The following is a 12,397-nucleotide window of genomic DNA, read 5'->3' as shown; positions in this document are numbered from 1 at the left end:
CCAAACTAAAAGGAAACCATCGTTTCACTTCTTCATCAGAAGCTATAGATGTTCATATCTATGATTAATACTCCCACTCAATTATACTACTGAGTTCCCAAGATGTAAGTATGGGCTAGTCCGTAGGGTAAGCTGGTAACGAACAAGTCAAAGAACTCAAATAATACAATCAGTTTGAATACTAACCACTCAGAATTGAGATTGAATTGACCTATGGTCAACTATATGATATGACTAGAATAGATAATAACGGTATGTTTACTTATCTTATCAACTGTCAATATCGGTCCTGTCCGATGTAACAAATACATCCGATCTTATCTACTTTGCTAATGTTCTGGAAAGAACATAACACTGTAATGTGTAAGTAGATCATATCGTAGATTGGCAAGTCAGTGTAAATCCGGTGCACTGACTAATCTTAGGACTAACTTATTTTTGAACATATAATCATATTTATATTCCACTGTGATTACGTCACTATAAATAAGATTAGCTATATGCTCGGGATTTAATAGAAGTTTATATTAAATAAATAATCATGAAAATAAAACATGTGAGCAAAGTGATTGACCAAGTCAAAAAATGATTTCTATTCTTTTATTGATAATAAAATGAGATTACAAAGAATTTGGGTTTTAATTAGGGCATAAAACCCCAACAAACTCCCACTTGCACTAATTGAAACTAATGCCTTAATTCTACTAATCCCATCTCCTTGATATGCTTATCAAATGTAGCTTCTGGTAGTGTCTTTGTAAACGGATCCGCAAGATTGTCTTCAGTTGCAATCTTCATAACCTTCACATCTCCCCTAGCCACATATTCTCGAATAATGTGATACTTCCTTTCTATATGCTTACTCCTCTTGTGACTTCGAGGTTCTTTTGAGTTGGCTATCGCTCCTGTATTGTTACAAAACAACACAAGCGGTTTATCCATTTCTGGAATAACACCAAGATCCGAATAGAACTTCTTTAGCCAGACTATTTCCTTAGCTGCTTCTGACGCGGCTATGTACTCAGCCTCCATGGTGGAATCTGAGATTGCAGACTGCTTTACGCTTCTCCAAATCATAGCTCCACCCCCAAGAGTAAACACCATTCCAGAAGTAGACTTTCTGTCATCGACATCAGTCTGAAAATCTGAATCGGTGTAGCCTACAGGGTTTAGAACACCACCCTTGTAGACTAACATATAATCCCTAGTCCGTCTCAAATACTTCAGGATATGCTTAACTGCTATCCAATGTTCCGGTCCTGGGTTTGACTGATACCTGCTCACTACTCCCACTGCATAGCATATATCTGGTCTAGTACACAACATGGCATACATCAGACTTCCAACTGCAGATGCGTAAGGAACTTTTCTCATTGCATCTTCCTCTTCAGGAGTCTGGGGAGACTGCTTCTTTGAAAGATGAATTCCATGGCGGGACGGTAGACGCCCTTTCTTGGAATTTGTCATTGAGAAACGTTCAAGCACTTTATCAATGTAAGCTGCTTGAGATAGAGCTAAAAGTTTGTTCTTTCTATCCCTGATGATCTGGATACCTAGAACATAACTTGCTTCACCCAAATCCTTCATCTGGAATTGAGTGCTCAGCCAATTCTTCACATCTGATAATTTCTTAACATTGTTTCCAATGAGTAAGATATCATCTACATAAAGAACCAGGAATATCACTATTTGATTTGCCTTTAGTTGGTAAACACAGGGCTCATCAATATTTTGTTCAAAGCCATAGGTTTTGATTATTTCATCAAACCTAAGATTCCAGGAACGAGAAGCTTGCTTAAGTCCATAGATGGACCTATTTAACTTACAAACTTTTCCTTCTTGTCCAGATACTTTAAATCCTTCTGGCTGATCCATATAAATGACCTCGTCAAGCTTTCCATTAAGAAAAGCTGTCTTGACGTCCATTTGCCAAATCTCATAGTCGAGAGCGGCTGCTATGTATAGGAGGATGCGAATGGATTTGAGCATGGCTACCGGACTAAAAGTTTCCTCATAGTCCACGCCTTCTCTTTGGGTATAACCCTTTGCCACTAATCGAGCTTTATAAGTCTCGATATTTCCATCAACACCTCGTTTCTTCTTGTAGATCCACTTGCACCCAATGGCCCTAAAGTCACTAGGTGCTTCCACAAGATCCCAGATGGAATTTGAGTACATAGACTCCATTTCCTGTTTCATGGCTTCAAGCCATAGTTCCTTTTCAGGGCTAGCCATTGCCTGTTTGAAAGACAATGGATCATCATCACTAGTGTCACCAACAACCATATTGGCTTCACCATCCAAACCATAGCGAACTGGGTTTCTAGAAACCCTCCCACTACGACGAGGCTCCGTGACTATTTGCTCAGGAACAGTGGTACTTTCTTCATTTAAATCGACTTGCGTCGGTTGTACATGAAGAGTGGGAATTTCATCATCAACACGCGTTGATGACGATGGAACATTGGTTGGAGTCAATTCTTTAACCATCTCCTCTAATACTACTTTGCTGCGAGGTTTAAAGTTCTGGACATAGTCATTTTCTAGAAAAGTAGCATTTGTAGAAGTAAACACTTTCTTTTCTGAATGACTGTAGAAAAGTCCACCCCGAGTACCTTTAGGATAGCCAACAAACATGCAAACTTCAGTTCGCGGTTCTAGCTTTCCCTCCTTTTTCCTCAGGACGTGAGCGGGACACCCCCAGATTCTATAATGGCGTAAACTAGGTTCACGACCATTCCAGTGTTCTAAAGGTGTTTTGGGGATTGATTTTGATGGCACGACATTGAGAATGTCATTTGCGGTTTCAATTGCATGTCCCCAGAGCGAAGTTGGTAGAGTTGAGTAACTAAGCATGCATCTAACCATTTCCAATAAAGTTATGTTTCGGCGTTCCGCTACACCATTTTGTTGCGGAGTACCTGGGGCAGTAAGTTGTGATAAAATCCCAAGTTCAGTTAAATGATCTTGGAACTGCATATCCAAATATTCCCCACCCCTATCAAATCGCAAGATCTTTAACCTTTTACCTAATTGGTTCTGAGCCATTGCTAGGAATTCCTGAAACTTTGAAAATGTTTCTGATTTCCTATGCATTAGGTAAAGACATGAGTATCTAGAGTAATCATCAATGAAAGTGACGAAATACTCAAAACCACCCCTGGCTTGTATATTCAAAGGTCCACAAACATCTGAATGCACAAGACCAAGTGGTTCTTTGGCCCTATCACCCTTTGCAGAGAATGGACGCTTGGTCAGTTTGCCTTCTAGACAAGATTCACAGACATGTAATTCACCTAAGGTGAGTTCCCTCAAAGGTCCGTCCTTTGTAAGTCTTTGAATCCTATCATAGCCAATGTGACCTAGTCTCAAGTGCCATAAATACGTCATATTATTGTTATCGGTCTTTTGACGTTTATTGGTCCTAGGTTTAGCTACTCTAAATAAATCATTGTTAAGAGCGAGGGGTTCGTTAGGTCGCAGAATATAAAGCCCGTTTTCCAAACATGCAATACACAATTGTGATCCATTGAAAGAAATAGATATATTAAAACTTGTGAAAGTCATAACAAATCGTTCTAATTGCAACATGGAAACTGAAATTAAATTTCTACTAAAATCCGGAATAAAAAATACATCTTTTAAAATTAAAAATTTATTTCCGAACTTCAGACGAGCTCTTCCTCTAGCTTGGACCGCAATGAACGCTCCGTTCCCAACTCTAAGCTTTAAGCCGCCTTCGTTCACTTTCTCCCACGATTCAAGAAGCTGTAAAGAGTTACAAACATGGTTAGTAGATCCAGAATCAATAATCCAAACGGAGTTATCATTCTCTAAAACACATGTTTCCAAGATAAATGAACTATAATCATTACCTTTGTTTTTAGCTGCTAGAAACTTGGGGCAATCTCGTTTCCAATGCCCCTTCTCTTTGCAGTGAAAACATTTATCTTTACCTTTCTTGTTTTTCATGTTCTTCCCCTTAGGCGCCTGTGCACGTGGTTGTGCACTCGTCTTTGCAGCCTTTGCAGGCTTGGGGTTGTTTATTTGTCCACCTTTCCTCTTGTTTCCAGCTTTCGAAGACGAAGCTTGGTTAGCTTCAGCCTTAGCTAGTTGAGCAGCAACATCAGTGGTCTTATTTTCACCTCCTTTACTAGGTCCACCCATGATAGGTTCAATAATCTGAAGCTCGTTCATGAGTTGCGTCAGACCATAGTTGAGTTGATCACGAACGTGCAGACACAGTGCCATCCGAGAATTCACGGTTCCATCATGTTCGTGTGGAGACGGTGTTATCCAAGCATTTACGATGCTATCAAGAACGTGCGGAGACGATGCTCGTTCTAGGGATTCCTCAATCATGACGAACTCGGAGTTGTCACCAATCAACTTTATGTTGATATTTTGCTTCCAATTATGGAAGTTTTCTCCGGTGAGTTTCTCCATCGAAAGTTGAGAAAGGATGGGAGTAGACACTACTTAACTTAAAACTACAAATTATCAATAAAGTAGAAATCAATCACATTTGCTCAATAAAACTTCTAATCACACAAATTTCAAGAAATAGCACAACATATACCAAAAATATGAAGATATGAGAAAAAATACCAAAAACAATCATATCTCTATTTCTTTAGGATTTTAACTAATCTATGATATCCTTGTCCCGGTTGGCGAGAGTCAAAAATACCACTAGTTAAATAGAGTTGTAAACTCATTTAATAATGGACACCATTATTAACAACCTACTATTCGATCAAAATAAGAAAACAAAATTTCTTATTTTATGAGCTAGACCCACGGTTTCAATAATCATAGATTTAGTCCTAGTAGTCACCGTAGGGGTGAGTCTAGTAGAATTTGACCTATAATTATCTATCTTTCGAAATCTAACCTTGTCAAAATAACTAATGAACACCTTCCGTAGGGGGACGAATCAAAGCGCCTCGAGGCCCCATTAAGCTATTGACTATGTTAAACCAACGGTGGAGATCGAATAAAATTCTTAAAATAAGCTCATTATAAAATTAAAATTAGTATTTTTATTATTTATTTTTAGAAAATTAATGACTATGGTTTTCCAAAAAAAAATTAAACAGATTAAAATTTTTAAAACCAAAGTCCTATAATTTCTTATTAATTCTAAAGTGTCACATTGAAACAAATTCAATTAATTTAGAATTAATTTGTTGCTAATCAATATTTAGGTTTAACTAATATAATGAACCTATACAATTAAGTCTAACTCAGGTAAATGGGCCTTAACAATTGGGCTTGTATGGAGGAGGGCTGGGTCCAGTATGTCGTTCCCACTACAAAGGCCCCCTATCTTCCATACAAGGTCCAAAAGACAGGAATTTAAACCTTCGTTTTATTAATTGTTATTAATTGATTAGGCCCACTATAGTCATGCAAAGCAAATGGGTCTTCACAAGTGGAATCACCCACAAGAGAGGAATTTAAACTTTACATTTTCTAATGGGCCCAAATAAAACCTATAATTTTATGAATATTTTATTTGGCAAAATACCATATATCTAACAAACATATGGTCCACTATATGCATCTAAGCCCAATTGCAAAAATACCACATATAGTGCAAACAGACATGTTATAATTGGATGGGCCTAATCATGTTACTATATGAGCAATACTATGAATTTATGCAAAAATACCACAATTTATTTCATTTGCAAAAATACCACAATTAATTATCTAGAATTTATCAAAAAAAAATTCAAATTAATTAAATTTTTACAAAAATAAGTCAATTTAAATGAAATTTATCAATAATTAACAATAGTTAATTTAAATTTCATTTATCAACAATCAACTTGGTTTTAGGTTAATTTGAAAAAAAAATATTAATTTAATTTAAATAGGATTTATCAACAATTAACCAAAGTTAATTTAAATCACATTTATTACAAAAAATATTTTATTAATTGGCTGAAAAAAAATATGATATTTTTCAAAATTTAACCAATTTTAAAATTTAAAATCAATATCTTAACTATTTTCCAAAAATATCTTGTGTTGTTACAACTATTATCTAATATTTTAACCATTTAAAAAATAATAAAATACAAATAGTTATAACAACCCTAAAACATCTCAAATAGTTAAACAAATTCAAATATCCATAAAAATATCTAACTAACAATGTTCAAATTTCAAATAATTTAAATATTAAAACTATAGAATAAAAAGATATTTATATTTTCAAATAAAGATTTAATAAAAATATCAAGAATTTAAATGAAAATATCTTAAATATCTGATATCATAATTCTAATATTTTAATATATTAAAAGATTTAAAATTAAGTTGTTAGTCTAATTTCAAATTTGAATTTGATTATTTGTAGAAAATATCTAATTATTAAAATCAACTAACAAAAATATCTTTATTTTAAAAAATTTAAATGATAAAACAAAAAAGATATTTTTAGTTTTGATTATACATAATAAATTTTCACAATTTTAATTTTATTTATTTTTCAAAAAATTAAAAAAAAAAATTAAAAATTGATGAATAGTACCCGTGGCACTGTTCACGGGGTACTGTTCATCGATGGTGGCTGGTGTGCGCACGCGCGGGCGTGCGCGCGGGTGGCGTGCGGAGGCGCGTGGGCGTGCGCGCGGGTGGCGCGTGGAGGCGCGCGGGCGTGTGCGCGGAGGCGTGCGCGCGTGCGCGCGGGTGGCGCGCGGAGGCGCGCGGGCGTGCGCGCGCGCATGGGTAGCCAGGCCAAAAATTTTCCAAAATTTTTTTTAAGCAATTTTTCAAACCAAAACCATTTTCTAATTAATTTTTACCATGTTTTACACAAAATAAAGCATATATAAAAATTAAGAGCATAGAAAACACAACAAAATAACCTAAAAATTGCTAAAATTCACATAAAATCAATATGTTCATAAAAACATGAAAAACCATCCAATTATTCAAACATATCAAATAATCCAATTTTAAACATGTTCATGCATGAAAATAAAGATTACCAAAGGCTCTGACGCCAGTTGTTGGAAAAACTTATACAGGATCTTTATTTATTTTTTATGTATATCTAATATTAAACAAATTAATACGAGATAGCCTAAAACATGTTCCTAAAATTGAATTCAAAGAGAAACAAATAATAGAATACTTACAGTATACGCAGCGGAATTAAAGAGTCATTCCTTCAGTTTCTCTAACTCTTTTATCCTCTCTGTCGCAGAGTATTACCAAGAAACTGAACCGATCTTCTATTTTCTTCACGATCTTCCAATGTATCCTTAGAACCACCTAGACTAGTGTGGGCAATTCTCAACACATGAGAAAGATATAGAGAGAAGAAGAGAAAATACAAAGAGGCTTAGAAAAGGACTTGTGTTTAGAGAGAATATAAAACTATCAGAAAATCTGACTTATCAAAAACCCTTTCTTAACTTCTCTATAAGCACTCCTTTTATAGACTCAATTAGGCCATTTAATTTAATTAAAAAATCAATAAAATAACAGCCATTTTTAAGCCCTAGGTCGAAATTATCATGGGCTATAGGCCCGTGAAATTTCCCATTTGATTATAAGCCCATTGGACTTAAAATCAAGTCTTGTATTATTTTCTATTGATTTAATTAATTAAATAATTATTTAAATCCTTTATCAAATTAATTATTTATAATTTTAACCTTGATTTAAATTTATTTATTAATTTAGATACCAATTTATCTTAATTAATAAATCTGCCATAATTTCTCTTTTCTTCTCAAAATTACACAACTCTATGAAACTATCCAAAATTGACCTGGTCAACTTTGATAATTCTAATTGATGATTAAATCAATTAATTGAGACTATCTAGATGATTTTATCCAAGGTACAATGGGGACCATGGGCCTATGAAATCAAGCTCCAATAAGTTATCATAAATCTAACAAATAAATTTACTAACTTATTAATTCCTCGTGACTCCACTATAGACTTGGAATTGCACTCTTGAATTCATAGAACGCTCTATAACAAATATAGATACGCTATTAATTATCCATTGTTACAACCATAATTGTCACTCAATCCTCTATAGACGGTCTACAATGAGATAGGACTAAAATACCGTTTTACCCCTCATTGTATTTTATCCTTAAAACACTTAGTTCCTTGTAAATGATATTTCAGTAAACTAATTTAATTACTGAAATGAGATCTCTATCATTTAACACCTTGAACCAAACTAAAAGGAAACCATCGTTTCACTTCTTCATCAGAAGCTATAGATGTTCATATCTATGATTAATACTCCCACTCAATTATACTATCGAGTTCCCAAGATGTAAGTATGGGCTAGTCCGTAGGGTAAGCTGGTAACGAACAAGTCAAAGAACTCAAATAATACAATCAGTTTGAATACTAACCACTCAGAATTGAGATTGAATTGACCTATGGTCAACTATATGATATGACTAGAATAGATAATAACGGTATGTTTACTTATCTTATCAACTGTCAATATCGGTCCTGTCCGATGTAACAAATACATCCGATCTTATCTACTTTGCTAATGTTCTGGAAAGAACATAACACTGTAATGTGTAAGTAGATCATATCGTAGATTGGCAAGTCAGTGTAAATCCGGTGCACTGACTAATCTTAGGACTAACTTATTTTTGAACATATAATCATATTTATATTCCACTGTGATTACGTCACTATAAATAAGATTAGCTATATGCTCGGGATTTAATAGAAGATTATATTAAATAAATAATCATGAAAATAAAACATGTGCGCAAAGTGATTGACCAAGTCAAAAAATGATTTCTATTCTTTTATTGATAATAAAATGAGATTACAAAGAATTTGAGTTTTAATTAGGGCATAAAACCCCAACATTAGATAAGTAGATAAAACTTATAAATTGCAGAAAATGTAGAAATATAAGTAAATATCATCACCAATAACTAAATAGAAATCATTTTCTTGTAAATGGAACCAAGCCACTTAATAAATGTAGTTTATTCTTGAAATTCTATTCTTTTTGACATTTTTTGCAGAAATAATTCTTTTAACATTAGAATAACCAAAAGCCCTTAAAGAAAGAAGCTTTTTTCTACAGTTTATCTTACTGGTTTAAGCAGAAATTAGTCACCATGTACATAACAACACATTAGAAACACTATATAATCAGCAATCAACTAAAAAAAAATGTTACTTAAATTTTAAAAATAGAATAAGAAGACTATGCATAGTTCTTGGTATGAATTAAGTTACTCAAAAGTATGTTTGAAATAAGTGAGCTACTCTTTGATGTATAGTTCTTGCTAGCTTTATAAACAATTAAATTATATTTTGGTTGATACAAGTATGTATCCACCATTAGATATATAGTCTTATCAAAATTTGGCTCTCTTTTGGTTAGAACATAATAATTAAGTTGGCGATCATGTTGAAACTTATTTTCTGAAATATTACACTCAATTCTTATTGTTGTTGCATTTCGTTTAATATTCGATTTTCCCCTGTTTGGAATGTTTCTTGCTTTATTGAGGAAGTTTTAATGTTCACCTTGTTCATGGCTAGAATTTTCATGTATTTATGATCTTGTCGTTACTAAGAGGTTTGATGAATCATTGAGACTTTTTCTTTTGCATGTTCATTTCTTTTTAAACTTAAATATAATGGACATGTTCACAATGATTAATTGATATTGGGTTTTACTTTTCTAATATTATACGAAGGCCCCCATAATTTTATGAGTATCCTTCTGTAATGCGTTAAAGCTTTTTATTTTAATAATGTCTTATGTTATAGCTTCACTAATTTTTGCTTGAATATAACTTGCTTCTTATCCTAAAATAAAAAATCATAAACATACACTAGGGACTTTCCATTTTCATGTACTGTTGTCTAATTATTTATTTTCAATGAATATAATTTTGGAATTTTTATAATGGAATTTACAATTATGTGTAAATTATAAGTCTTATGTTGTCTACTCCATAGGTGCTTTTGTAGCCATTTCTTTGAGTGCACCAATAGGTATGCCACTTGCAAGCTTGGCATGCAATTCTTTTTTAGGTATGCTAATTTATGTGTTTTTTCTTTATTTTTTTTAGACCACTTGCTATTTTTTTTCTTCTTTAATAAATATTGATATCAGAGATTAATTTCCATTACTGCAACTATTTTGTGGAGGACTAGCCAGATCCACAATTTCCATTATATTATGTTTAATTACATGATTTTAATGATTTTTTTAACAATAGAATAGTTTATAATCCAGTCCCCATGTTTCCTTAATAGAAGTTGCTTAGTTTTATTTTCACTGCTAATGATTGTGATTTTTTATTGTGGAATAGATTAAAATTTAAGTTCTACTTTGGTATAATATGGCACATATTCATAATATAGCCACAATTTTGTGTGATTTTGAATTAAAAACTTGTAAACTTGGGTTTCTAAAAGTTTGGAGAATGATGCTGAAAACTCATGTATATTGTATGTTGTAACCCAATGTTTTTTCTCTCTAATTTTCTCCCTTTCACCTCTGAATTTATCTGTTTGTTTGTGGAAATATCAGTACTTCTTGGCCTTTTCTTTTTTAATAGGCTCATAATACCGAGCCAGAAGATGAACCTCCAACAAAAAGACGACTTTCATCAGCCTTTGTCAAGGTATAAAGAAGAAAGTCTTGTGTTGTGCTTTAGAATTATGCTGCTTAATCTTATTTTCATTTTCATTAATCTTTATGTATCGATATAGTTCTTTAGGTATCATAAATCTAAAAATAGTAATGTTGAGCTTTTAAATATCCTAAAATTGGTAGACACATACTTTATAAGTTTAGATACTCAGTTCTAGAATAACATATTAGTAAGGGAAAGAAAAAAAAAGTCTCACTCTTTGGTTATTACTCTTGGTTAAGAGATTTTCCATTCTGCAACTGTCTATCTATTCTTTTCCTGAATTTTCATCTGTTTGTCTTTTCTCTTATAGTACCTTGTGTATTTAATTCTAGTTCCTATACAATATTATTTGGTTCAGTAGTATATTTTTTTGGCTATACAGCCTGTAAAGTCAAAATCTTTTATAGATGCATTCTAAGATTTTGTGATAGGTTGCAGTTTCCACTACAAAGGCATATATAAAATTTCTTTCTGATGGATTTGTGTCTCAACTTGTGATTAAACTACATAACATATTGATTTGGATATAAATAATTGCCAAAAGTTCTTCAACCATATCGCACCAAATTGGATAAAGCTAGCTAGAAACAAACTTGATTTAAGAAATGAGAACATAATCTTTTTAGCTTAAGAAGTAAGAATCATACCACTTAGCAATATATGAAAGCCTTAGAAAAGCATAGATTATCACACTTATACTTGAACTGCAGATTCTATATTCCTTTCGTGGAAATTCTTTTGTTAGAGTGCAATATTGCTTGATTGAACTGTTGCGACTCTTAACTATGGAAAAACAATACAACTACATACTCTCTGTTTTGTTATTTTTATTTGAGCTATAAATCATATTGCAGATTTATTATTGCATTTGGGAAGGCATATATATGAACTAGAAATGTCAGATATATTAATTTCTTATAAGTTTTCATAGTATTTTATTAATTTTGGTCCCTTTCTTATAAGGTTGCATGGCTTATTTTCTTATAATTTTTTTTATACTATGTCTTATAGCAGTAAAAAGTAGATAAAGAGTGAATTAGTAAAGATTTCCTTTTATTTTCCTTTGAATATATGAGTTATTAAGAGTTTGGTATTTGGAAATTTTGGAAGTTTCTTTATTTTGATGTAATCCTTATTTTATGTGTTTTGGATTGTAGAGATCTTTCAAACAACTTTACTGGTTCAAGACCTCAAGAACTTAGTTTCAGAACTTGCTTTCATTGTAAGTTTTTTTTTTGGGGGGGTTGTTTCTCAACATTGAATGGCACAAGCCATTATTTATGTTTGTGTCAAGCATTCGCCCTCAAGTTTATCAGGTTTTGCTAATGGTTTTTCATAGGTCTTTGTTCTCTAATTATTGACTCTTATTTTCACAAGAGATTTGAACACAACAATATATCAAGTGATATTGCTCAACTTCCTTAGCCATATTGTACAGTGAGTTCACTTTTCACAAAATTTCGTTTCTTTATCTTTTCTTGTAATGTGGTCTACATGATAGAAAAACTCACATGAACTCAGTTTTACAACTTTGAAATGACCAAATATGTGCAGAAATGTATCTTACAACAACTTAGCATGTCTCATGTATATTATTAAGATTTTCTTTGTTTAGTTCATGAATTTTTTTTACCATTAATGTATATTATATATTACTTGTATTCTCTTTTTCTGTTGAACTCATCTTTACTAACTGGCATTGCAGATTATGTAGTTGAACAAACAGATTC

At 32.6% G+C, this 12,397-nt stretch overlaps 1 long non-coding RNA gene across 1 annotated transcript; it reads left to right on the top strand.

Moving 5' to 3' along the window:
* Window positions 1-10,585: 10,585 nt before the first annotated feature.
* On the top strand, window positions 10,586-12,094 carry LOC133821145 (uncharacterized). Its single transcript, XR_009887337.1, has 3 exons — window positions 10,586-10,655; window positions 11,825-11,889; window positions 12,007-12,094. It is a non-coding gene; the product is annotated as an uncharacterized LOC133821145 (long non-coding RNA).
* The last annotated feature ends 303 nt before the right edge of the window (window positions 12,095-12,397 follow it).

Source organism: Humulus lupulus, chromosome 3 (genome assembly GCF_963169125.1).
Source record: "Humulus lupulus chromosome 3, drHumLupu1.1, whole genome shotgun sequence".
In the NCBI taxonomy this organism is placed as follows: domain Eukaryota; kingdom Viridiplantae; phylum Streptophyta; class Magnoliopsida; order Rosales; family Cannabaceae; genus Humulus; species Humulus lupulus.
Note: the sequence above shows the minus strand (reverse complement) of the source record. Positions and strands in the feature narration are given on the sequence as shown.